At 40.0% G+C, this 24,399-nt stretch overlaps 1 long non-coding RNA gene and 1 pseudogene across 3 annotated transcripts in view; both read right to left on the bottom strand.

Annotated features, from left to right (window-relative positions):
• The window catches only part of LOC123586142, an 80,081-nt gene that overhangs the window by 18,491 nt on the left and 37,191 nt on the right, over positions 1-24,399 (bottom strand). Inside the window, exon 3 of one of the 3 annotated variants that reach the window (XR_006706629.1) lies at positions 11,055-11,137. The exons of the other annotated variants lie outside the window; for them this stretch is intronic. This is a non-coding gene — a long non-coding RNA (uncharacterized LOC123586142). Of the gene's footprint in view, positions 1-11,054; positions 11,138-24,399 lie in introns of those variants that run through there. 3 annotated transcript variants of the gene reach the window in all.
• On the bottom strand, positions 2,955-3,600 carry LOC123586137 (annotated as a pseudogene).

The raw sequence follows: 24,399 nt of genomic DNA, 5'->3' as shown, positions 1-24,399 counted from the left end.
ACCGCTGTAGTGCCGTGGGAAGCGTTCTTATCCTTCTCATGGTTGCTCAGTCCCAGTCCCATGCTGACACCCCACTCTAAATCTAATTTGCCTTGTCATCAGCCAATCTCTACCATCTCAGTCCCCATCCCTGACATGCCTCTTTAGAGATGTCTACACTTTAACCACAGGGTCTAGTCATCAAGTAAAATCAGGTCTTTTACAGTCTTCTCTCCCTCAATTCTGGACCTCTTGGGGTTCATCAGCCCGGATATCAGTCCTTCCATGTTCTTCTTGAAGAACCAGTATCTGCAAACAAGGATATCAGTCCTTCCATGTTCTTCTTGAAGGCAATAGAGAAATTCAGTGGTTCTGCCACACCTTTCTGGTGCCCTTGGGAGAGCTGGTGTTGTCAGGGGACCTCTTCCCATCAATTCTGTCAGACTGCTAGTGGCAGACAAGAATGGGATCTGCACACCAAAATTTTATCATGTCACACCTTACAAAGAGCCCTCCCAGGGGAGTGGAATAAAGGGTGATGACCCCCAGGTTCACTTCTAACCCTTCTTGTCTCATTGCCAACCTATTTTCCACTTTAGCTTGAAAGTTGTTTTCGTTTGTTTGTTTGTGTTTGTTTGTTTTTGCTTTGGTTGTTTCGTTTTGTTTTGTTTTCTAAGTCTGTGGGCAGCAGTGAAGGGACGGAAGAATGGGTAAGGAGCTGTGGATGTACTAGCAGCTCACTGTTTCTCCATTATAACTGAGAAACAGATCGTGACATTTTCAATTTAGAGGTTGAGAATTTGGTTTCTTTTTCAGTCAGCCTGACCTGAGAATCATTCCCTCCAGCCCAAACGGAATGATCACAGAGCAAAATATGTGGTGATTAATAGTTTAAATTATTAATGCGTCCAATCTTGATGACCTCCGTGGAATTCAGCTCTGGAAGCTCCTTCTTAGTATAACCATGGTCTCTTCTTTACCTCATCCACATTCATCTTCCCAGATGTTATGTTTAAGGTCATGGTTGAGATGTTATGTTTAACCTCGTCATTGTGGATTAACTGGTTTTGAATGGGAAAACTCCCTCTCCATCTATTACTACCAGTTGGTTGTCTGCTCATCCCCCAGGTCAAGCTGGCCAGTATAGATTCATAGAGAGAGACACAGTGGCAGAGAATTAGGAGAAGGGTAATGGACTGGAACAAAGCATTCAGAATATGGTTACATATGGAAAACTATAATGTTGAATACATTATTGAATGCAATCAAGTATGGATGGCTTCAAGAACCATGTTCCATTGATGGGGCGCCTGGGTGGCGCAGTCAGTTAAGCGTCTGACTTCAGCCAGGTCATGATCTCGCGGTCCGTGAGTTCAAGCCCCGCGTCAGGCTCTGGGCTGATGGCTCAGAGCCTGGAGCCTGTTTCCGATTCTGTGTCTCCCTCTCTCTCTGCCCCTCCCCCGTTCATGCTCTGTCTCTCTCTGTCCCAAAAAAAAATAAATAAAAAACGTTGAAAAAAAAAAAAAAAAAGAACCATGTTCCATTGTTTTGAAACATGATATATAGCAGGCAGTGGGCCCATGGTATGTTTATAGAAGGGAAGTGATATGATCAAAATGTTTTAAGACTATCAGTTGGAAGATGAATTGGAAGGAAAATGCCCAAAGCTCAAAACTTCAACTTTCCAGAAGACTATCTGCAGTTGCTATTCCTCATTTGTCAAAATCCTGCTTGAAGACTGGAAGCTATGTGCTTCAATAAATATTTATGCTAGAAACTTGAGCAAAAATTTGTCAACTCACCCATTAAGGAGAACAATTTATAACAGACAGAAAACAATGTCACAATCTTTCTTTGCAGGAAAGACTAATCTGATATATAAAATAATCCATGGTAGGGGCACCTGGGCAGCCCAGTCAGTTAAGTGTCCAACTCTTGATTTCGGCTCAGGTCATACATAATCTCATGGTTTGTGAGTTCAAGTCCCATGATGGACTCTGTGCTGACAGCGTGGATCCTGCTTGGGATTCTCTCTCTCCCTCTTTCTCTGCCTGTCCCCCACTTTCCCTCTCCCTCTCTCTCTCTCTCAAAATAAATAAAGAAAAATTTTTAAAAATATTTTAAACTAATCTAGAGTTTAGATAATGTTTATCCTTTATTTATGGGATGGGTGTCCTTCTAAAAAAATAAATAGCCATATTGATTTTACCTTCATTATCTTACAAACATATCTATAGACTCACCCATCCTAGCACACTGCCTCCTGTTATAACAAAGAAACTATTACTCTTTCTACTTAAGATGAATCCTTCCCCCTTCTCAGGTTAAGAGCACGTTGACCTGAGAAAATGGCACGCAGTGTTGAGAGTGCATTTGAAGTCATTGTCAAAAATGGACTGCAAAACCAAAATTCCAATCGTGTGACATTCTCCGAGTGCTCTACTGTTCAGAGGTCAATGCAGAAAACATGGGTACCAGGTTCACCTTCAAGTGGGTTCTTCCAGATAGGTGAAACCAAATGTTAGATGTGGAGGAGAATTTAATGTATGTAATATGGCAGACAGAGAGGAAAGGCAAGGGCTGGTGAATTGGAAGAAAATAGACAATCCACCGGCCGAAGATGCAGATGAAGTCAAAGAGCGATCAGAGTGCTAAGTTCCCTGAGGAGAAAAGAGATTACGATGCTAGAGTAGTATACATATTTGAGGTAATGAGCTTGTAGGTGAGGCTGTTTATGCTCCTGGGGTCAGTGGTATGTTCATGGGAGCTTGTGGCTCAGGTACAGAAGAAGAGATGGTAACTGATGATGAGAAATGCCCCACAGTGAGAGGCCACGCTCTTAGCCGTTCCTTCCATGAGTATACCAAAGCCAGACAGGACGATGGCAGAGACTGATATTAAAAAAAAAAAAAAAAAAAAAAAAAAGCCTGTGATACAGGTGCCAAAGTTTTGTTTTGTTGTTGTTGTTGTTGTTGTTTTCTGTTTTTACTTTTATTTGCATGTATTTCGTGCAGAATTTACTCCCGGGCCATAAGTTTTTGTTTCTTCAGTTTCTTCTGGGATATCTTTTTCTTCTGTGCAACCTCCTCTTCTGGTTTAGGAACAATCTGCTCTTTTTCAGTAAGGATCATCTCAATGTGGCAGGGAGAGCTCATGTATGGGTTAATCCGACCATGAGCCCTGTAAGTTCTACGCCGCATTTTGGGGGCTTTGTTCACCTGGATGTGCTCAATGACCAGAGAATCTACATCTAAACCCTTAAGTTCAGCATTACTCTCTGCATTTTTAAGCATGTGCAGTAAAAATTCGGCACTCTTTTTGGGCCACCGACCCTGTGTCCAGCCTCACTGTTTGGCCCGGGCACACCTACCAACTCCACCATTGTAGCGTCGGAATGGCACACATTGCTTCTGCAAAGTGACATCTTTCAGATACTTGGTGGCTTTTCGGATATGCATACCCTTGATGGCCTGGGCAGTTTCCCGTGTGTTCTTAAAGTGAACACGAAGATTTGAACCTCTTGATTTGCATGATTTTGTCGGGTTTTCCGGGTCAAGTGAATAGCGAACCATTTTCAGAGATCACCTCAGGCCGCTTACGGGAAGAGAGCCCAAAGTTTTAAATGGATAAGGGAACGTCTACTACAAGTACTATTTACAAGCCCTAAAGCTTGCCTGAGGGCCTGTTCCCTTCTCTGATTCAAAAGCAATAAATTAAACTAAGGAACAATTTTAATCTTTAATTTAATAAATACCAAGTCTTCATACTTCCATAAGCTCTATCCTATTTAGTTTAGGTATTTCTATACTCCAGGAAAAACTACCGAGGTGGAATTAGGAAACTCCTTTTCTTTAAACTTTCTTTTTTAAATTTATTTTTGAGAGAGAGAGAGACAGAGACAGGGCATGAGCAGGGGAGGAGCAGAGAGAGAGGGAGACACAGAATCCGAAGCAGGCCCCATGCTCTGAGCTGTCAGCACAGAGCCTGACGCGGGGCTCGAACCCACAGACCGTAAGATCATGACCTGGGCCAAAGTCAGATATTTAACCAACTGAGCCACCCAGGCACCCCAGGAAACTTCTTTTCTTAAGAATATCTGTATCTACGAAATGGTTCATCATCTAAATAAGACTGTTCTTTGATAATTGCTGTAAACACACACTGTTTTATCATGTCAGTCACTTCAATGTCTCACATAAGAAGGTCCAGGAGACTTTCCCTTAGAAAGTCTTTTTTCTTCAAAAGCACTTTCTGCCTAAATATCTAACTTTTTTAAGTTTTTACTTAATTATTTAGATAGAGAGCTCACATGTGCAAGCAGGGCAGGGGCAGAGACAGGGAGAGAGAGAGAGAATCCCAAGCAGGCCTGGCACTGTCAGTGCAGAGCCCAACATGGGGCTCAACCCCAGGAACCCCGAGATCATGACCTGGGCAGAGATCAAGAGTGGGACGCTCAACCAACTGAATTGTCCCTCAAAACCCAACTATTGAGGAAGAAAAAAACTCAAGAAATGTCTAAAAATCATCAGTAAAACAGTATTTAAATATAGGTTTGGGATGAAATTGATGCGGTCCTTGACTTAACACAGATAACTGAATGGGAGAGGAGAAAAGAGAGGGAAACCAAAATACTTAAAATCTGATGTGGAAATCCTCAAATATGAATGGTGTTTTGTGATTAACCACTGCTGATCCTACTGCTAATAATGTCGGGTATATCCTAATCTATATTCTAACCTAATCTTATCTAAATCAGAATCATAAATGCCTTCTCCCAAATATATTTGAGGTTATCGCCAAGCCTATCAGATTCATATGCACCTCCTGGGTGAACTAGGGAAATATGGTATCTTTAATTATGATAATTTTACATGGTGAGAATCAAAGGAAAAGAAAGATTCCTTTGAAAGTAGCCAGTCCTAATTATTGCTATCTGACCAAACAAAACTTGATAAATTTAGACCAAATGACACAAAATGTAAGTGATTAGGAGGATGCTAATCTTGGTTCCCAAAACAGCACAGTCCATGCTTTCCTAGAAGTACCTGATAAAATGTACGTGTCAAACTTAAATAGTCATCATCTTTCCTGTTCATCAGATATTGAGGAGTATTTCTCTGGTCTTTCTTTCAACAAATATTCCTTAATTTTTAGTGTAAGTGTATAATTTGCTTCCCGAAATTGTTATAGCATTCAAATTTGGCATCAGTTTTTCCAGGGTTCTCAAATTATAAAGACTTGAGAAAATGAGAAAAGGTCAACAAACCTGACTGAATGTTGCAAAGTGGTTCAAGCTTTGCTGGATTAAAAGGTCCTAGTCGGACCTAGTCGGTTGAGCACCACGTCAGGCTCTGTGCTGACAGCTCAGAGCCTGGAGCCTGCTTCGGATTCTGTGTCTCCCCCTCTCTCTGCCCCTGTCCTGCTGTGCATTCTCTCCCTCTCTCTCTCAAAAATAAGAATACACATCAAAAAAAATTTTAAAAAGGTCCTAGAATTAGTTATGCCTTGAAACAGAAGATCAAAATATCAAAGCAAATGACAAACTTCTAATTCACTGCTGGGGAGAATTTAGATGATTGACTACTTTGCAAAACTGTTGGGACTTTCTTTAAAAAGATATCTTCCATGTGATCTAGTCATTCTATTCCTAGATATTTACCCAAGAAAAATAAATACCTATGTTCGCACAAAAACTTGGACACAAATGTCCATAGAAGTTCTATTTCCAATAGCCCAAAGTAGAAACCACCCAAATGTCCATCAACAGGCAAATCAGCAAAGTATAATATGTTCAGACAATGAAATACTGCTCAGCCATAAAGAGGATGAACTATTGATACACAGTACAACATGGATGTCTCCCGGAACAATGGGGAAAGAAATTAGATCAAAAGGAGTATATATTGTCTGTATATGCAAAATTCTAAGAAAGGCAAATTAATGTACAGTGACCAGCATTGCTCCGAGATAGTAGGGGCATGGAAGAGAAGGAAAATTGTGGGAAATTACCAAACACCTGAAGGAAACTTTTGGCAATGACGGATATGTTAATTAATGAATATGAGTGAGAAACGTGTGGGCATTTTCTTTTTTATTTTTTTTTTAATTTTTTTTTCAACGTTTATTTATTTTTGAGACAGAGAGACACAGAGCATGAAGGGGGGAGGGGCAGAGAGAGAAGGAGACACAGAATCGGAAGCAGGCTCTGACGCGGGGCTCGAACTCACGGACCGCAAGATCGTGACCTGAGCTGAAGTCAGACGCCTAACCGACTGCGCCACCCAGGCGCCCCAACGTGTGGGCATTTTCATATTAAAATATGTTATATGGTGCGCCTCAAATATGTGTGTTTTTACATGTCAATTACACTTCACTAAAGTTGTTTGACAATAGAGATTTTGCAAAAAGGAGGCATACTGTTGAAAAGAAAATGTTGCTATTTCTTATCAAAAGTAGAGGTTTGGGGTGTAACAAAGACAATAAAAATGAGACTTGTATCATAGAGGCTTTGTTTGGTTATCAGACTTCAAGAGTTCTATCATCTGCACACTGACTTAAGCATGCATGAATTATACCAGGAGAAAGATTTTACTTTTTGTCCTAACACTTTGCAGAATTAACAGTGTAAACAATCGACAGTGTGAATAATTTACAGCCTCACCTAAAGGTGCTTCTTTCTATCCAACACTGCATTTTAAGTAATTAGAGACAATGTAAAAAGTGGTAAATGAGAAAGAATTAAGAGTAGGGTCTATGTTGTTAAACCAAATATGCCAAAGTTGAACCTGAGCCTCCTCCAATCTTCTTAATCGATTTTGCGTATCATCCCAACACCAACTAAACTTTCTCTCCCATCTTCTGCCTGTTCCGTTTCACACTCATTTCGTTTCTCTCCTTCCTCCCATCCTCCTTCATTTTCCTGTGTGCTGTTTTTATTTTTTACTACTTTGTCCTGTCTCTTTATATTTTGTACATTGTTTCTCCTTCGGTTTGTTCCTTCTACTGAAAAAAAAAAATAAATTCAATGTCAAGGCTTTTTTTTTTAAAGAAATATTTAAGGCTTCATTCACTTTTTAAACTGTAAAAGAGTATAAGACTCTAAGCCCAACAACCATAAAACACTTATTTCAAGAGGGAAGAAACATGGAAACAGAGACCTAATGACCGGTGGGAATCTTAAAGGAAGGAAAGCAGGACAGAAAGTAAGAAGAGGCCTTTAAGAAAAGTTGGTATGTGTCTTTCTCTGTATGGCTTATTTCACTTAGCATCACACTCTCCAGTTCCATCCACGTTACCATATGTTTTCACTCTTATGTGGATCCTGAGAAACTTAACAGAAACCCATGGAGGAGGGGAAGGAAAAAAAAAAGAGGTTAGAGTGGGAGAGAGCCAAAGCATAAGAGACTCTTAAAAACTGAGAACAAACTGAGGGTTGATGGGGGGTGGGAAGGAGGGGAGGGTGGGTGATGTGTACTGAGGAGGGCACATTTTGGGATGAGCACTGGGTGTTGTATGGAAACCATTTTGACAACAAATTTCATATATTAAAAAAAAAAAAAGAAATTGTGGTTTATATACACAATGGAGTACTATGGGGCAATGAGAAAGAATGAAATATGGCCCTTTGTAGCAACGTGGATGGAACTGGAGAGTGTGATGTTAAATGAAATAAGCCATACAGAGAAAGACAGATACCATATGGTTTCACTCTTATGTGGATCCTGAGAAACTTAACAGAAACCCATGGGGGAGGGGAAGGAAAAAAAAAAGAGGTTAGAGTGGGAGAGAGCCAAAGCATAAGAGACTCTTAAAAACTGAGAAGAAACTGAGGGTTGATGGGGGGTGGGAGGGAGGGGTGGGTGGGTGATGGGTATTGAGGAGGGCACCTTTTGGGATGAGCACTGGGTGTTGTATGGAAACCAATATGACAATAAAAAAAAAAGATAAAGAAAAAAAGAAAAGTTGGTAGATTTGGCTATTAATCTCAACAGCATAATTGCTGAGATTTACTTTGTGCAGTTCACCTGTGATCCTCAGTGAATTAACTTACTCTCCAAATGAGGACAGCCATTTCTTTCTTTCTTTCTTTCTTTCAAGTTTATTTTTGACAGAGACAGAGACAATGTGAGTCGGGTCGGGGCAGAGAGAGAGGAGGAGAACCCAAGCATGCTTAATGCTGCCAGCACAGAGCCTGCACGCAGGGCTCGATCTCACCAACCATGAGATCATGACCTGAATCGAAACCAAGAGTCAGATGCTTAACTGACTGAGCCACCCAGGCACTCCTGGGGACAGCCATTTCTAATAGTTGTGACAAGGTCCTCCCAAAGTTATTAGGTTGCCTTACCTTTGTCTTTGAAAAAGTATAGTCATCTCATCTCACTGCATGTTAAAACAAGGCTTGGTACCAGTACCGATTTATTTTTCTAAGTCATTTTTGCAGTGATTCAGATGGTGTTTTTTTGGGTTGTTTTGCTTATTATTGAGGAGAGGGGCATTGATATCACCTTGGTGTGTATGTTTAAAAGCTTTCGTTCACACACAAAATTATGAATCACTCTATAGTTCTTTCTATACTACTTGATAAAATTCAGAAGCTCTTTTTCCAAATGTAAAAAACCATTGGGGATTAAAAGGAGACCATAGGCCTTGGGTCAGAAGACACTTTTAATCCCTATGCCATACATAATGAAAGTGACCTAAAAGTTAGTGTTGATCTCCTAGGTAAAAATTCCTTCATGCCTGAAATCCATAGGTCTCCACTGCTCCACCAGTCATGACGGTACGAAAGAAAATGATCAGGAAACCACAGATAGGATGAAGTAATAATACAACTCATTTCCTCATTAAGCCCTGGGGTTCCTGTACGGTGTGGAAATTTCTTTAACAATCATATTATCAAAACCAAATCCAAAAAGGGAGCACAAGGCTCAGGCAAAATTGTGCATTACAAAACATGTTCTTATCAGAAATGAATGACCCACAACTCACGAGTATGAGAAATGTGTTAGTAATATACAAGATCTGTGCAATCAGACATAAGGTAGCTGTGAGTACCGCAATCAGCAGGTGACAGTTCCAGCTAGGTCACAGGTGAGTATTAAGCCACAGGATTACAGGATGGTCCGATTTTACTGGTATTAAGTCACCTCTGCCAAGTTGAAATTATAGGTATTACTTGAACAGCTCAAAAGGGAATGCAGTTTACTATGTTTTGAAGCACACAAAACAGAGTAGCAAAAGAATAAGGCATCTGAGGATGAGCTTAAAATAATAGTGCTGAAACACACCCCATCAGCAGTCCACAATAGTTTTAAAAAGAAACAAAACAGACACAAAATCTATAGTCACATTGCCTTGAACTATCCAGAAATAACTAAATCCTTAATCGATAGAATATTGACCATGGAGGCACACTAGATTTTTGCATTTTCCATGAGCCAGGCTTCTTTTAAAACATCGTTCGTAATTTTTCCAAGTCATATGTAATAGATCTTTTTTGTTGACCATGAAGCCGTGGATGTTACACGGCAAGTTGTTGAAAAGCATCTATAACAGAAATTAATGAGAGCTCTTCTAGCTAATATTGACTTTCGCTAGTTCTGACCTTAGAAGCCAAAAGCGACCCTAAAGATGCCATCAGAATTGTAATCCCATAAAATATAATCTTACATTTCATCAAATTAAAATGTTCTCAGCTTGATAAATGACAATGCCATGAGAGCTTTACTTTCTATAAGGGTGAGTTTTTACTGATCATTGAAAATGTCAACGCTGGAGTGTGATTTTTGATATGGGTTTGGGAAGTCTAAGTGAAATAATTAAAGTCCCTATATGTGTCAGCCTGTGCTGCCATATCCAACTACCACAGAATGGGTGACTAAAATAACATGTCTCATGATTCTAGAGGCTGGGAAGTCCTAGATCGAGGATCTGGCCAATTGGGTTCACTGGTGGGGCTCTTCCCAGCCTACAGATGGCTGTCTTCTTGCCGTGTTGCTGTGTGTGTGACAGGGAGAGAGAAAGGAAGCAAGCTATCTGGTGTCTTTCCTCATGAGGGCAGTAATTCTATCACGAGGACCTCATCTTCATGCCCTTACCTAAATTTAATTATCTCCCAGAGGCCCTGTCTCCAAATACCATCACATTAAGGTTAAAGCTTCAACATATGAATTTTGGAGGGACACAGTTCAGTCCACAGCAGTCTCTATGGTAGTCCTATAATTTGCTGGCATTCTTATGGCAAAGATATTGTATTTGATAATACAAGCCCTCAAAAGGTTTTGAATTGTTGTCTTTCCCTCTTGACTTCCATTATGCCTCATAATTCTGGTACTCATATTTTTAGAACCACTCCTCCCCATCTTTCACTGGTTTCTTCTTCTCTTCTTACCCCTGCCTCAGGACTGTGACCGTACCAAACACGAACAGCAGATGAGAAACTAAGACCAGGGGAGGAAATGAAATGCAAAGGGTCAAGTCAATGGCGTGGTCAGAATCCAGGAAAGCTACTAGAAATCAAGGAGATGCAGATTCTGGCAGTCAGAATAAGAGCCATGATTCTCCTCACTTGGGATTTTTAGCAAGAACTGAAAAAGGAGGGCAAGACAGGTAGTTAAAATAGCAACGAGAAAGAGATGAAGTTATAATAAGGGAATATATTTGAACAGATACTGAACCTAGATTGAGGACAAAGAATTGTTTTGACTGGTTCTCAGCCCTCTGTTTTCTTTACTTTATAGTCTCTTCTTAAATGATCTTATATACTCTCATGATTTTAACTATTGCCTCTAATCTTATTGCCTTTAATTGACAGTTACAGTCCTCACCACTCAAATCTTCAATTCTCTCCCCCTGCTTGGGCATTCTGTGATCACACATTTCAACTAAATATAAATCTAAATAAATCTAAGTTCATCATCTTTCTTTTTAAGTCAAGCTCTAACACCTAACTTCCTATTTCCAGGTCAGTGGTACTATAATTCTCATAAACAAGATGGTATTTCATCTTCTATAGTGAGTCTGTAATAAATTTTGTCGATTTTTCTTATAAATTAATTCTCATATCTGACTCGCCTTTTGTATTTCTGTGCTCATCAATCTCAGCAAGGCCTTACTTTCCTTACTTCCTTGTGCAAGTAAGGATGGTGAGGCTCTCCTGCAACAGAGAGAATGTGGGTTACAGAATAATAGAGATAAAATTATACAATCTGTGGAGTACAGTGGATGTACCTTGTAAATGAAGGTACACCTCTGGGGCACCTTGGTGGCTCTGTCGGTTAAGTGTCAGACTTCAGCTCAGGTCATGATCTCACGGTTCCTGGGTTCGAGCCCCGCATCTGGCTCTCTCTGCTGTCAGCGCAGAGCCTGCTTCAGATCCTCTGTCTCCCTTTCTCTCTGCCTCTACCCCGCCTGCTCCCTCTCAAAAATAAACATTTAAAAATAAAATAACATGAAATGAAATGAAATGAAATGAAATGAAATGAAATGAAATGAAATGAAACGAAACGAAACGAAATGAAATAAAACTCTGACACAGGTGTGGCTCAGGACACATCTATTCCAGAAAGCTTTCATTTCAATTAAGAATTATTAGAGAAAGGCTTACATTATCACATCTTCAGAGGGGACATCTGAGGATGTGGTCTGGGTCATCTTGCAGGCCGGTGTTTGACCAGGCAGTAAAGAACACATAGTATCATTTCTTCTACTTAAACTCATACAAGAATGGTAAGCCAGTGAAGTATATAGACTCTTTACTCAAATCAATCTGTAAATTTTCACATTTAATAAGTGGAAAATATTGCTGAAAATTTAATCTCTGGCATAGATTTATTATTTTAAAATTAAAAATCAAGAAATACAAATTATGTTCATGAAATTTTATTTCAGCAAAATGCTTTCATAAGATGCAAATCGTTATTCAGCAAATCATTATTAAATATCTCATTTTTGTAAAGGGCTAAAGGAAAGATAATGACCAACTCATATCTTGTATCTGAAAAATGTGAAGTAGAAGAACAGGAGATAAAGAAGAAACCAAAACCACGGAAGTTTCTGGTTGCCGGTTCAAGAACTTAGATTTTATTCTGCTAGCAATAGAGAGATATTGAAGGTGTTTGCACAGAGGAAACGTGGCAAAGATTTTATATTTTTGAAAGATTTTTATTTTAAAAAGATTTTTAAAAGATTAATCTGACGTGAAATAGACTGGACCAGGGAAAATATCCGTAGACAGGGAACCCAGTAAGGAGGTGCTCACCATAGTGCAGGGGAGCAGTGACGGCATGTTTAAACAAAGCTGGAAGTAGAAGGAAGGAAAGGGAGATAGGATCTTGAGCAGGGTCACAAAGCAAAACAAAGCAACAGATTTGATCAGCAAGCACGAGTGAGGCGATTAAAAGATAAGTAGGAAGGATGCTGCTGAGATACAGGAAAACGGTAGTCATAATGAGAGAATTTGGAATTTCAAACAAGAGGCCAGGTTGAGGAAAAGAATGATGATCATTTCTAGCCAAACTGCACGTGAAGTGAGAACAACGCATGAAACTGACCCAGAGACATTTGGAAAGGAAAACATGAGACTCGAAACAAGGATCCGTGTTTAAGAGGTAGGTCTGGCACCTGTAGGTCTACAGATACAGACACAGAGATAGATTAGATAGACAGATAGATAGACGATAAATACAGATATTTCATAGCTAAAGAGATGTGGGTAGACACTGGGAGAGCTGGGGGAGGGGGAATGGGATCTGGCCGAGTTCTGGAGAATTCTTTCAGACCAATATATTTTTATGGTAGTGGTCTTCATTACAACTCGATTTAACTTGAGGTGTTACAGTCACACACTTCAATGCAAATCCTAGGCTTTCAAAAGTACTTACCAATTTGTTAGAAAAGACGTCATTATGTTGAAATGTGAAAAATGTGTCTTTATGATGGAGTCCTGATATGATGCCCAGGGCTGAGACAGGAGCAGGGAGTCTTGGATTCTGCCTCGGATCCCCTCACTCTCCTGCTCACGCAAACTCCTTATTTCTGGCCTCTCAGAACAGGAGCCGGCAAAGAGCCTGACCTTAAAGCCTTTCTTTGCCAAGTCCTTCCTGAGATCGTCTACATTTTCACTTCACCACAACTTGTTTTCAGGGAGGCATTTCCTCTGTGCATTAAGACCAGGTTCCCTCCCTTTCAGTCCCCTCACCTGACAGGGACAGTCCTAAAAGCCTCTTATCTCTTCTTCATTTGTTTTTTAAATTAACCAAAATCCCCTTATCTGCTTTTATTTCTTTGTTTGTTGAAACTCCCATAATTTCCTTTGGACAAGAGGAAGACAAAGAAGATCTCAGTTTGCTCAAAGAGCTGCCTTAGCTGTGCCCAGAAAGCTGTAAAACTAAGAACATTTGGTTAAAACAGAAGGCATTTGCGTGTTCTGCCTCTATCATGGGAAGAACACTGCCATGTTGTCTCGTTCTCCATCTTCTATAAAAGTATAATAGTGCTTTCGAGTTGCCCTTCTGTGACTGCTGAGAGAAATGTTACAGGAATTGATGAACACAAAATAGCTTAAGTCCCGAAAGGGAAAAGGGAAACATATGTAAACTCGTAGATATATACGCGTGAATGTGTTTATATATAATATATATTATATATATATAGCATACACATTATATATAACATATGTAACAGGCACCCTACATATTATGAATGTGTATTATATAGATATGACATACACATTTTTTTAAATTTAAGAACCTATTGCTTTGGATAAAAATCACAGATTCTCACAAAAGTGTGCAGTCTGGTTAAAAACAGCAATTTTATAATAATAATTAATATGACTATAGAGCAGAGAATAAATATTATATTACCAGATTGTTTCCAAATTTCAGTCAAAATCTCCCTCTGCAATTAATGAGTTACCCCTGTATTCTCTTAACTAAAGAGTCATATAATTTATTACTCAAACTGGTACATTATTGACACTGAAAGAGGGATTTGTAATTAGTAATTACTTCAGGGAAACCAGTATCAAATGGGACCGTCCCAAGCAATCCTACATACAAACACTGTAATAGGTTGAACCGTGTCCTGCCTCACCCCCATACCCCAACAAATTCATATGTTAAAATTGTAACCCAGTATCTCAGAATGTGACCTTATTTGGAGATACGGTCTTCACAGGGATCATAAAGTTAAGGGGAGGTCATTAGCCCCTAAACCAATATGACCAGTGTTCTTATAAAAAGGTGAAATTTGGAGACAGCCAGGCATACAGGAAGAGCACCATGTCAACAATAAGATCCCGTCTATAAAACAAGAAGAGAGATGTAGAACAATTTCTTCCTCATATCCCTCAAAAGGAACTAACCTTGACAGCACCTCGGACTTGTAGACAATAAATTTATGTCGTTGATACTTTCTAACGGCAGCCTTAGCAAACTAATACAGCCACTCTACTAATACATCCCTTTTTGTTGCTATGTTAGTTCTGGTTTGATTTTCATTACTTGTGACCAAAAGACTTCTGACTTTAAGGCTTCAGAAAGCCGACGTGAACAAGGAAAGAAGAATGGTCCAGATATTGGGGGCAGCAAAGTCTAGGCAAAAGGTGTGCTTTATACTCACCCAAGAAAAAATGTTAACAACCAGCAACAGTATCATGTGTCAACCCTTGCTTTTCTTTCTTAAGAATCTATCAAGAGTGTAGAGAGTCTTAGCAATGGCAAGAATGGCTTCAGAATACAGGATCATTATCGTGGTAGACTATTATTCAGTTATTCCTTTTTTCCCTTGATTCATGGGACTCATTTTAGCCTCATGGTGGATCAAAAGAACTTCTCACCCTTTTTACTTTGGCCACAGAGATATGGCTTGCTTTGTCCAGTGGGACCTTAGCAAAAGGGATGCAAAATGAGGTTGGAAAGGTATAAGGGCCATTGAACTTGCCCTCTTGCATCTCAGCCATCACACAAGATGAGCTTGGGTAGTTCCTATTCAGCTTGGACCATACAATTAATACACCTGGAGTAGACCTGAACCATACCCACAGGGAGACACCACGCCCAACCTGACCCACAGCTTGCAGCAGAACCAGCCAAGCAAAATCTAAACCAGCTCATTTGCATCCAACCCAAATATAGGTAGCCCATGTATGATTGTCGTTATAAGCCACTGAGTTTTGGAAGAGTTTGTTACACAGCATTACTGTAGCAATTGCTGACTAATATACCAGACTTCTCTTATTGAAGATATTATTAATTGTACTATATGGTAACCAGTGTCCCAATATTTGTGCATACAATCAAGGGAGACCATACTCACACCGTTAAGAAACTTCTGGTTCGGAAAAGAAGATAAAAGCATATCTTAAAATTGACAAATGCAAAGTAGTATTTATCCGAAGACTAAGTAACATAGCATTAAAAGGTATAAAGAGCATTAACAGTGATGTAGACAAAAACCTTGGTGCCAGCTGGGCCATGGATTATGTATTATGTTGGGGCTTCTGCTCTTCCAACTCTAAAATGAGGGCTTCGAATTAGGTTGGCCTTGGGGTGACTTCCAGCTCAAAAAATGGACGATCTCAGGCTTACTCAGGGACCGACTCAGACAGGATTGCTCTTATAAAAGGGCATAAGCACAGAGAAATACAATACACAGGGCTATTCCTCGAAAAAGGAGTTGAATTTCAATAGGTCGGTATATAACAATACAAACATTATGTGTTTAAATGATCTCAGCATATATCAAGCAAGACCTGAACCGGAAGAGAAAGGAATTATGCCAAGGAAAGCAGCGTATCATGCCATACCTGCTCCACACGTTACTACCCAATGAAACACCTTGCCAGTGCTTTCTTTCTAAACATGCTTTTTATGAGATTTTTAAAATTATTCACTGTTCGAAACGACCCTTTCCCCGGACTATTTCAATATTCTGAGGTTGTAAAGCATGAAATCTCTTTAACTACACTTTTTAAAATTACTCTAGCCTCACGTGATCCCCCAGAAAAGGCTTAAAATTGATTTTTGCCTCCGCAGCAGATCCACAGAGCACAATCTAGCTATGTCTCTGTCTCAGTGAAGAGCCAATCAGTTTGCAAAATTCCGTATGTTATTGCCACACAGTAACTTTGCTCTATGAATCGTGAGAGATGTGAAGACAACTGTCAAGAAATCGTGAATATACATCCTAGAGCTCTTTGTTCCTTTATGATGACACAGTCTTACAGTTCAAGAATATCACTTAAAAAGAGAGAGAGAGAGAGAGCTTGAATTTAATCACTTAGAAAAGTGAGCCTGTGTCTCTGGTGTAATTACTTGCCTTTGGACAAAGGCCACTTCCAAAATGTTTCAAAGTGTCCTGAAAGATTCCTGGAAGTTTTATTTTGTGTGCAACTGTTCCCCAGCTGCCGACTCTCACTGGGAGAGCAGAGCCTCTCCAAATGCCTCAGCTTTGCAGCATGGGTAAGAATAATGACACAAGAGGACGTCCTTTGGCCAGCGTATGCCTGTGAAAAATTAGGAAGGGAACACAGCAACAACTACACAAAGGTCATAATGAAGGCATAAATGAATGATTCCTTATCCGTCACGATTCTATCATTTAGCTTTCCAATTGTTAATGTATGATTTTAAAATTACCATGCACGTTTCTCTATCCCTGACCTTGCTCAGTCTGCCGTAGGTAAGAGTGGGTAAAGCGTTGTAACTCTACCCAGAAAAAAAGTTTTCTTTTTGGTCCCTACCTGTTGCTGGATCTTCAAAGAGAGCTCATGGCAGTGTTTGCAAAGCACACTCTGCAGGGAAAAGGGTGTGGGTGGCTATCTGTAAATATTCTTCTATGCTCTTCTTTGACATTATACTTTCAAAAGTTATTACACAGGAAATCCCCATGGATGACTAATACTTAAATTGAGTAAATAGCTCACACAACATAGGAATCCTAGAAGTAACAACAGAGGCAAACAGCCAATTGACCTCTTCTACACCTCTGTGTAGAAAGGCAACAAAGACATTCATTAATCATTACTCACAGAACAGTGATGAATGGTAATTTGTCTTTTCTTTAACATAATGGGAAAATAAGAACTGCTATCAAGTTCCTTTTCATGTATAACACCACACACTGCAGATTGAGCAAGAACGGGAGTGGAGGGTTCTGTTGACCTCCTCTGTCACCATAATAAATATAAAACAGCCAAGTATCAGATCCAAATCATTGATATTAAATTGTACATGGGTTAATTACTCCTTTAGTTATATACGTATTTTCATTTTGCTCTTTTTTTGACAGGGAAATAGCTAGGTAATATAATTTTTGTAAGTTTATTTATTTATTTTGAGAGAGGGAGCATGAGCAGGGGAGGGGCAGAGAAAGAGCAGGAGACAGAATCAAGCAGGCTCCATGATGTCATCTCTCCAGGCTTCATGTGGGGCTTGAACTCATGAATCATGAGATCATGACCTAAGCCGAAGTCAAGAGCAAGACGCTTCACTGATTGAGTCACCCAGGCGCCCCAGGTAGTATAACTATTATCATTACTTTAGTTGTAAGGGTACGAATAGGGATAGATTATGGAAGAGGCAGTACGAAACCAGGAATGGAAAATTTGAGAAACACACGGACTGTAGAAGTCTGGACAGGGATGTATTTGAGAGACTAGGTAGATAATTACAAACCAATGGATTCCAAGTGCCAGAAACAAAATTTACACAATAGATCAGAAATGATGTTTGAAATTAGATACCACACAGAGACGTCAGCAATGAGAGGTAAAAACCATTTAGATCAGTGCTTCTCAAATTTGAATGTGCATACATATTATCTGGGAATCTTATTAAAACACAGATTCCGATTCAATAATACTGGGGGCAGAATCTGAAATTCTGCATTTCTAGCAAGTTCCCAGAGAATGCCAATGTGGATAGTCCATATACCACACTTAGAGTATCAGGAATTTAGTCTACACAGAAGCAGGAATATGAGAAAGTCAGGAAGGGGGTCTAGAGGCTGCAAAAACTCTATTCACAACATGCTAACGATGCCTTCTGCCTCACCCAGGATGATTTGTACATCTGCTTCTTTCCAACACAGCAGTCAGTCCCAGGGTATGGAGAGCCCATGGCCTGCAGATAGAAGCAGGTGAGCCAGAGGAAGTAAGTTAAACAGACTGGAGGAACAAACATAAGGGCAAATGCCAATATCGTCCAACACAAGTGTCAATTCAAACAATTGTATTTCACTCTCATATTCTGATTTTAATGGAGGGGAGACAACAATTCGGTATTTCTTTGATACAAGTTGCAGACAAAGCTCTTCTTATTCAACTTTAATATTTAAAGACATCTCCATGCATTATAGACAGGCAGTTTAACACAGTGGTTAACAGTCTAGAGACCTGGAAGTCAGGTTGCCCCAATTTTAATTCTAGTCTAACATTCATCAGGTTACTAAGATTCATCTCATGACACAAATCATATTACTGAACTTCACTGGATCTCGGTTTCCTCACCTGCAAAACGGGGGGAAAGAAGAATACTGTGCTGACAGAAGTATTGTGGTGACCAAATGAAAACATACAGAAGTCTTAGAAAGGTGCCGGGGACAGGAAACAAGAAGTGTGTGCAATGATAGTAAGGCCTCGACGTGGCGTTTCTGGAGCCATGAAGACTCAAAGCCAGGTAAGAACCGAGTGGAAACTGCAGGTGGTGTTCTCCTCACACCCACGGATGCAAGCATAGGCACCAAGTGCCTCGGTGTTGTTGGCACTTTATTTTCCTATCTCAAGGCTATTTAACCGCTCTCCAGTCAGTGTCTCTTTTCAACATTTCCAATCTCATTGGCCTCTTCTTTCCCTCAATTGTTAACCTATTTTCAGTAACTTTCTAGATGTGAGTGTCTTAGATTTGAAAATATCTGAGTTGAGAATATTTTCTATTATATCAAAGTATGATTTAAGGAGAAATATTTAGGGATGTGCATTCTGGTACATCTAATCTGTTGATTTCTCCTACCATCTATGCACTGAGCAATTACATGCCAAATCCATATGCTAATGATTCTTGACACAATTCTTCTCAAATTTGCCTTTTTCTGTCTTTCCAGGCAACACCTTCCTTTTGCCCTCTATGGCTCTCATGTCATTACCTGTACATAAATACTGTTACGGGGTTACTTCGGTGACTCAGTCGGTTAAGGGGCCGACTTCGGCTCAGGTCATGATCTCGTGGTTTGTGGGTTCGAGCCCCGCATCGGGCTCTGTGCTGACAGCTCAGAGCCTGGAGCCTGCTTTGGATTCTGTGTCTCCCTCTCTCTGTCCCCTCCCTGTTCACGCTGTCTCTCTCAAAAATAAATAAATAAATAAATATTTTAAAAAGTATTAAAAAAAAATACTGTTTTGTTCTCTCGTCTCTAAACATCTCCTGCTTTAGACTCTCCAGTGGCCCACTGCTATTAACCTAAGATACTGCTTTTTGTCAGGCTTCTACTCTTCTCAAGAATCTTGCCTTCCACACCAAGCCTAAGCTCTTCTGCCCAGCATAACCTAACATTTCCATTTGACCTCTTTGTATCCTACCCGTCTTTCAAAGCAACGAATTGTGTACCCCTGCATTCACCTACCACACTGTCATTGGTTGTCATCTCCTTTGCTTTGTTTGCCACCTTTTTCAATGGACTCTCATGATCATAAAGCATTCACAAAGATACGCATGAGGTGAATTCCATGAATTTGACTGGCAGTTGATTGGGGTACACACATTAAGAAAAGAAAAACAGAAAGTGCTCAAAAATACATTTACCCATATCTTTTCCTCAAAATTCTGATTTCAGCTGAGCACTTATACAAAAGTGACATATTCCAGAGCGTGTTACAGTTTAGAGCAAAGTTCCTGTATTGGAAGAGAGTCTTGCGACTGACATATTATCCATTGTTTGACTACAGGTCAACATATCTGAGCTGAACATGATCCCTGCACCCTGCACCCTGCCTGGGATCGCATTACCAGTCTACACATGGGGACATAAAGCTGTCGGACTGTTATTTTAGAAGACGGGCAAGGAAGAACTTGATGACATGGGTCGCCTGCTGCCAGGAATATAGCTTTATGGCATGATATAGCTGCTTAATGGTCCACTGATCATTCTTCAAGTCACCTGAGGTGTTTAAAGTTTGCCACCCAGGGTGTATAAAGAGCAGCAAACTATAGAGCTTTAAGTATCTACTTTCTAAGTATTTGTTTCAAATATTGAAACTAGATTTAATGAATTTATTTTAAAGTTAAGGTACAGAGAAAAATTATAAACATGGAAAAGGAGCAGCAAAATACTTCTCTAGTCTATCACTCTTGTATTAATAACGAAGCATGGTATACAATTTATATTCTTCTCCTCTTTTGTAATCACTGACATTGTGTCCAACATATATATATATGATATATGTATTTGTCTATATCTGTATGTATATATGTAGGTATGTGTATATATGTGTGTATATATATATATGTAGGTTTGTGTGTATGTGTACATATATATGTATATACACAAATTAAACACAATTCATCTGTGATACTCAACATTTAAGTGGACTGATACCATGGCCGTCTCCCATTAATAAAGACACCATTATATATTATACACTGTTCGGTTCTATGCCTATGTCTTCAATCTCAGCCCAAAATGAAATAGAAAGCAGGGATGAAGAAAGGGAGAGAGGACAATGGGAAGAGGGAAAACCAGGGCAAGAAAACATTTACAGATTACTCCTATGCATCAGGCACCATGTGCTGTGTGATTTTTCACATTTTGCGGTAATCTATTTCCAACTCTTAATCCTAAAGAAATGCATACAAATATCTCACATATTTTAATTCCTATTTGGAGCATTTGTGTCTGAAATTCTGCCAGCTCTGATATATTTCTCATTTTATTCACTTTATCATTCTATACAGTTCATCATATATTAGTTTACATTGTTTTTTTTTTCAATGTTTATTTTTATTTTTGAGAGACAGAGCAGGAGCATGAGCAGGGGAGGGGCAGAGAGAGAGGGAGACACAGAATCCGAAGCAGGCTTCAACTCTGAGCTGTCAGCACAGAGCCTGACACGGGCTTGAACTCATGAATGGTGAGATCATGACCTGAGCCAAAGTTGGACACTTCACCAACTGAGCAACCCAGGCTCCCCATAGGTTACACTGTTTTTAAACCAACATAGTGAGTACTTTATGAGACTTTTCTTTTCACACATACTTTCTGTGTCCATGCTTCATAGACAATGCTTATAGATTATGTTTGACATAAATATAATATTAAATAACAAGTAATTTAAATGATGTTTTCTGATTATAAAATCATAAATTATAAATGCTTCTTTTTGAAAATAGTTTTAGAGTAGCAGCCTGTCATACAGCCTTTCCTACTTCTTAATAAAGCACCCCTGAAGAAACAGAGAAAACACAACTTGGGAACAGCAATGAAAACAAGAAATGAAAGTCAAGTTATTACAAGAAGCTAGAAGATTTCCACTAATTTCAGACTGATGAAACTGGACAAAAGTTCCAACCAAAAGCTGTACACATTATACCATGAGAAAGACAGAAACTCAGGAATTGGGAAAGAGCCAATAGTCTCCCACCACAACCAATTACCCAGCGAATCAAACAATACCAAACCTCTGTATCGACAAGGCTGCTGGGTAGCTAAGTCAGAGCAAGGGTGTTGGGTGGGAAAGGCACCATGCATCCTCACAGGAATAGATCCACAATTAAATCTCCAGGAGGAGGAAAAGGCTAGAAAAAGCTTGGTCATGGTCAAGTGCATACTTACAAGAGCAGTTTTTCAAACACAATGTTGAAGGTGTGAGAAAGAGAAGATTCCTTCTCAATCCAACAAAACTGAACAAAATAGAAACCAGTCAACACTGGAGGATTAGGTTGGGAATCATTCATGGGAACATATCATAAAGCTGTAGTTGTAAAGAAGGCATAAGGAGACTTGAAGGGAAATTCACTTACCCTATCTATCGGCAAAAGTTTTAAAATAAATTGATGCAGAAACATTAGCATTGAGACTGTGAGGACAAATATTCCTAAGAAAAAGTGTCATACTCAAGATTCAGAGAAACAGTCTCTAAAAATAGCTTAAAACGGAAAAAAGAAAAAACAGATTTTTCTTAGGAGGATTTTGGAAAACATAACTTTTTGAAGCCAAATAAGAACAGGGTGAAAATAAATCATGATGAAATTTTAAAAGACAAAGGTGAAATAAGGAAGGATTTTTAGAAAGTATAAAATACAGTAGGAGAATTAAGATGTACAGAGGAAGCAGTGAATGGAAGAACTTGGTGACATGAGAAACCAAGCCAATGAAGTGTAAGACAATCTTGAAAAACTCTTAGAATGCAAAAAAAAAAAAAAAATAATAATGTAAAGAAAGAGGGAAGGAAGGAAGGAAGAAAAAGGAGGGAGGGAGGTGGGAGGGAAGGGGAATGGGAAGGGAAGGGAAGGAGGGAAGGAGAGAGAGAGGGAAGGAGGGAGGGAGGGAGAAAAGAAGGAAAGAAGGAAGGAAGGAAGGAGAGAGAGGGAGGGAGGGAGGAAGCAGGGAGGAAGGGGGAAGGAAAGGAGCAATGGAAATAGAAAGATAGAAAGGAAGAGGGGCAGACTGACTAACTGGAAATAATGAGGAAAATAGTAACAGAAGTGAAGAATAAGGAATGGAGACCCAATCAGAATACAAGTGAGAAAACCAAACAAATTAAGATGAAAACAATAACCAGACTCACAACTGAAATTTTTCCTGCTTAAAAGTAAAAACAGTAATGTTTCTAGTTAGTCAAAAGTGACTGCCTTTAAGAAGTGTGCTCTACATACAGGTGTACCCTAGAAAAATATTTCAATTACCAGAATAAAATAAGAACTCCACAAGTATTCAGCTGGACATACAAAAATAAAAACCAGGTCAGCCACAAATTTCTATTTTTCTACCTTAAATATCTGAAAACAATGTACAAGGTCTACAGTCACTGCAGGAGAGAAGATTATTATTCAAGAATTTTCTATCCTGGGAAGAGCAGCCAAGATGGCGGAACAGGATGGAAGTTTTTTGTGTCTCGTGCCCATGAAATACAGCAACACTAAACCATCCTGCACACCTAGAAAATTCATCTGACGATTAACATAACAATCTGCACAACCTGAACCACATAATTCAGCAGGTATGTGGCATGGAGAGGGGAACTTGGGGAAAGAGAAGTCACGGAGGGCAGGGAGCCGCTTTTGCGTGCAGAGAGAGGATAGAGACAGGGCAAGGTGGGGGGGAATATGGGAAAAGCACCCCTCTCCAAAAGCAACTGGAGAGAAAGTGGAAAATTGGAAACAGCCACAGAGACTTAACTAAAAAGGGAGAAAGGAGAGGGTTTAAATTCCATTAAGACTGTGAATAGGGGGAGCACAGAGTCTGCAACTCTGCAGCTTGATACCTGGCAGTGCTCTGGTGGGAAGGGCGAATCCCCAGGAGCACAGTGGGGTCTGGGAGGTTCTCAGGCCACACAGGGAAAAGCGGTTCCACTGCTGAAAGGACATTTGGTAGAGACTCTTGAGGCCACCTGGTCTCAGCAGACCCCAGAAAATGGCCACATTCGCTGGCGCTGGACCAAGGTCATTGGGGGTGAAGTGTGTGTTGTAATTTTCCATAATCTCTATGGCACCGCTGCTACACTGTCTCATAAACTTTTTCTGGGGTGGGCTGGCACCTGGTCGCAGTTTTGGGGCACCAGCAGCAGCATAGTCCTGCAAATGTTCCTGGGTGCAGCTGGCACCCAGCCATTGCTTGGTGAGACAGTCTGCAGAGGGGCAGAGTGGGTCAAAGCCGCAGTCCCTCAGAAGAGGGGGGCCAGTGCAGGCAGCCACATCTGAGACAAAACTTGGAAGGGAGGTTTTACTTGGGGCTTGGTCACAGACAGTGTGGAAGTGGTGAGCGGACAGAAGCTAAAGATGAAGGACGGGTGTGCGATTGCTCATCAGGGAGAACAGAGTTCCAATACTAGAGATGGGTAGCTGGATGACACCATTTTCACCACCCCCCCACCCCCCCCGCGCACACGCATACACATCTACAAACGCCACAACAAACCACCCCAGTAGGCTAGCAGCGCCATCTAATGGAGAACCGAGCCGTTAACACTAAGCCCCGCCCAACTGGGCCAACCTCGCTCTTCAAGAATACAAGTCTCACCGCCTGCTTAGTTTATGGACTATAAAGTGCTTCATAGTTTTACTTCTAGCGGAAAATGAAGTAATTTCAGTCATATTTCAATATGTTAGCCGGTCCAACTATTCAAAATCTATCTATCTTTCTTTCCTTCTTTCTTTCTTTTTCTTTCTTTCTTTCTTTCTTTCTGTCTTTCTGTCTTTCTTTCTT

This window comes from Leopardus geoffroyi, chromosome B1, assembly GCF_018350155.1.
Source record: "Leopardus geoffroyi isolate Oge1 chromosome B1, O.geoffroyi_Oge1_pat1.0, whole genome shotgun sequence".
NCBI lineage: Eukaryota > Metazoa > Chordata > Mammalia > Carnivora > Felidae > Leopardus > Leopardus geoffroyi.
The sequence above is the reverse complement of the archived record's forward strand: the minus strand, read 5'-3'. Positions and strand labels throughout refer to the sequence as shown.